Source organism: Gavialis gangeticus, unplaced genomic scaffold (genome assembly GCF_001723915.1).
Source record: "Gavialis gangeticus isolate Ggan-Ray unplaced genomic scaffold, GavGan_comp1, whole genome shotgun sequence".
NCBI classification, from domain to species: Eukaryota; Metazoa; Chordata; order Crocodylia; family Gavialidae; genus Gavialis; species Gavialis gangeticus.
Window position 1 is genome coordinate 224,718,159 of NW_017729032.1, and position 906 is coordinate 224,719,064.

Consider the following 906-nt stretch of genomic DNA (forward strand, 5'->3'; position numbering starts at 1 on the left):
AAATTACAGGAAATGTAAGGTAACACTAAATGATCACGATGGAGGAAATAATTTTCTAAATGAAAAAATCAAACAATGGAATTTTAAAAAAATCTTTCAAAACTCTCACTGTAGATCATTTTAGCACTTTTTAGAAATGAATGAAATGAAAATAATTTCTTACACCAAATTAAGGTTGTCAGTACAACATTATTGAATAGAAAACTAGCTTTTAATAGGAGTACTTCTCTATCTAAGTGTGGTGTTGTAAGGGTAAATACATTACAAATTATGAGGTGCCACAGACATAGGGTAGTATAAATAACTGGGATTGATCAATAGAAGAGGAATGGAATCTGGCATATACAATATACATTATAATCTCTATTTCCCACTTCCTCTCAGATGGACAGGTTCCAATATGAGAACATTTTTGTTATCATAAGTATTATTTTTTTTACTTAAATACCTCCATTTCCATGTCCTCTCCGAAGGAAGCATCAAAACAATTTCCTTGACATTCCTTTTCCTGTGATCATGCAATACATTTACTTAATAAAAAGAGAATGATTTCCTTTTCCTCATCTGTGGCTGCTGCTCTTTTCCACTCACCTTCCAGATTTCTTCTATGACTGATGTATAAATAGTGCAAAGTGCCAATGTGTAAGTAGTACATAATAATATTGGGTTATTATTCTGGATGAATAATACATTAATCTAACAATGCTTACTATTCTGTTCACTTAATTTGTAAGAGTGATTAAAAGTGAGTAGTTGTGAAGAGGCGTGCCTGGTTGTTGATTTAGACATCTATCATTTTATTATACTTACTTTCAATTGTAATGAATTGTTTGTTTCTTGCTTTCCATTGCTATTTCTCAGCACTTAAAATGACAACTCTTCTCCCTTTCACCCCCCACCAAAAAA